Raw genomic sequence first — 2,619 nt, forward strand, 5'->3', positions numbered from 1 at the left:
ATGAAGTAACAGAGCAGTTAAAAAAAAAAAAATCCAGATGCACTGGAGAGCAAACTGGGATTTTCTTTCACCTTTCCTGTAGTGCAAATATACTAGAAAACTCTAGAACATTTGTAACTTTTTCAGCCAGCGAAGACAAAGACGCTTTTGCGTTGCCTAATCTTACAAATAGCACATGGGCCAGCAGAACACAGTCCCACATAGGATTAAGCAGGGAACACTTTGTGTGTTTGAACCCTTAGCTCTTCTCTCATTCATTTTCTTTTATGTTACTTGCAGGTGAACATTGCAGATCTTTGTGGAAATCATCCACATGCTATTCAACAAGGCATGTGTCGTGGTTCTGTCCCTGACCATGTCTGCTCACGCTCCCTCTCACTCTGCTTTCCTTGCACTAGGGCCTAAGGCAGAATGTGGGTATCTGCCAGTCACTGGCTTTATGACTCTCCCCTTGTCAGAAACCATTTTTAGATTTATTTATCCCAAGAGAAAATAGAAATTTGATTCTATTCCCACAAGGATTCTGTTGCTTGGAAAGTACAAGTCTGCAATTTATGAACCTCATAACTTTTTAGTTGCCTCTGGTTCTGCAATGTTTCTGCTCTCTCTGTTGTATTTTGGTGGAGTCAGTTCGTGATGGGTTTAAAATAAACCATGCTGCAACATTTGTGCTCTTCTAACAAAGTACTGGAGATCTGTAGACTTTGTTTTGGAGAAATGTGTTGCTGCCTAAGGTGCAAATGGCATCTTGAGATGCTTGTAAGCGCTCAAGGTGGGATCACTCGGTGTCAAGTGCTTTGTGCTGAGAAGACGGCCATGTTGCAGCAAGGATAATTTCTCTTGCTTGGCAGTATGTCCTTCTGTCAGAGTGTTTCAGACCAAAACCACAAAGGTTCTCAAACCTGCCACTAGATTGTGAATATTTTTTACAGTTCAGGGAGTTTGATAAAGCACCATGTTGCAATATGGCATCTTTGAGAAGGAAGTAGAGAAAATGCTGGCAGGAGAAAGCAGTCCCTGTGAGAGTGTGCAGCTGGAACCAGAAAAAGCAAGAGCTGCAGCACTGGGCAGGAGCACTAAGAACTGTAACTTCTAGCTGGCTTGAAGGAAGAACTGAGCAAGAAAGAAAATTTAACAGATGAGTAGATGGAGGGAGTCAGATGAAAGAGAATAAATTTTTTTGTATGAAGAAGTTTTGGATTAAGAAGTCCCTCGCTGCAGCCTCTTTGCAGTGAGAATTCTTGCCTGATTGCAAGAAGATTTATTTTGCTTTTGAGTTTCCAAAACCAAATATAGTATGTCATGTCAATTTTAGTCTGAGCTTTACTCAGGGAGACCTCTGTAGAAAATTGCCTTGAAAGAAGATCTTTTTCTATATCCTGAGAATTTCCCATGCCAACCTGTAGGTCCACAATGAAGAGGATGTCTGAGTGGGAATAGCAAATAGGTTCTGATCATGCTAATGCTGCCATAAAGCTGGCACAGTTGAAAAACAGCAGCAACCCCATGACTTTGAAGAACAGGTGGAAACCGTGGCATAATTGTTGAGCCCATAGTATTTCACAAGCAGCAGATGCCCAGCCGTAGCTATTGCTCATAAATATCCATAGCCAGCATGCTGAGGGGTGTGAATTAGCATCAGTCAATGGGCTAGTAGCAGGCACTGCTGAAGTGCCCTTATGATCTCTGTAAATGGCATGCTACTTAAAACAAAAAGTTAACCAACCTGGCACAGGAAAATCAAAGGGCTGCTAATTGTTATTTATTAGAATAACTGGCCTGACCTTCTCAGCTGCTGTTCAGTTCATCTTGCACACTTGAATCATTTTGTTTCCAGAAGATGCAGGTAACTGCTCAGGGCTTACTATGGGTTTGTTTAGTGTGGAGGTAACTCTGTTATTTGACTTCTGCACAATATTTAAAAAAAAAAAAATATATATAGTAGTGTTTAAACTTTTGCAGGCATTACTGTGCCTTTTGGACAATGTAAGTGCTTTAAACCTATACAAAATTTAATCTTCCATTTCTGTGTAGCTATGTTTCCTGTGTGTACATAGGAAGATGATATATCATAGAATTAAATCTAAGTTCAAATAACACCCCTCTCAAAAAAACCCAAACCTCTGCTTATCTTGAGACTTATGATGTAGTGTAGTATAGTTAGAACTGAAAACGTAAATTTGTGTAAGGAAGGAGAACTTCACTAGGAAGGACTTAGCACTTGTTTGTTACCTGTCGCCATTGAGCATGTAGAAAGATTTGTGGTCTGAGATGTTATCTGCATTCTCTCATACTCTTTTTAAACCTGGCCTACTAGACGTTGTGCAGTTTCTTGAATTCAGAGATTGGGCTTTGGAACAGACCTCTTCTGTTTTGTTTCCATGGCTTCTTCAGCAAGTCCAAATAGGCTTAAACTCCTGTTGATAATTTTATAGGGAAATAATTGCTACACATGGAGTCTTCCCAAAACATCTAAGTGGCATATACAAGAACAAGCCAAATTTAAGACAAAAATCAGTGTGAAGCAAGTGGAACTGGCCCCACAGGCCATTTGCTTCTGGAATCCACTTTTTTCTTTCCTTTCATTGTCTTCCCCACTGTGGGTAGCTCCATTCATAC

Source organism: Buceros rhinoceros, unplaced genomic scaffold, assembly GCF_000710305.1.
Source record: "Buceros rhinoceros silvestris isolate BGI_N320 unplaced genomic scaffold, ASM71030v1 scaffold36215, whole genome shotgun sequence".
Classification (NCBI taxonomy): Eukaryota; Metazoa; Chordata; class Aves; order Bucerotiformes; family Bucerotidae; genus Buceros; species Buceros rhinoceros.